The following is a 230-nucleotide window of genomic DNA, read 5'->3' as shown; positions in this document are numbered from 1 at the left end:
CGAAATAAATTCTTCTTCTTTGATGAGGTTTAATGGTGGTTGGCATCCAATAAATGTTGCATTACAGCCACCTACTAGACTGGAGTATAACTGCTTTATAACTTTGCTTGAATTTTTTAAAACAAATAAACAAATACCCTACTATCTAACACTACACTCACAAAAAACAGCATGTTTAAATATATTTAGTCCTACTTCAGGCCAACAGCCTGAAAGGATGGGACACCACC

This window comes from Oncorhynchus masou, chromosome 28, assembly GCF_036934945.1.
Source record: "Oncorhynchus masou masou isolate Uvic2021 chromosome 28, UVic_Omas_1.1, whole genome shotgun sequence".
NCBI lineage: Eukaryota > Metazoa > Chordata > Actinopteri > Salmoniformes > Salmonidae > Oncorhynchus > Oncorhynchus masou.
Note: the sequence above shows the minus strand (reverse complement) of the source record.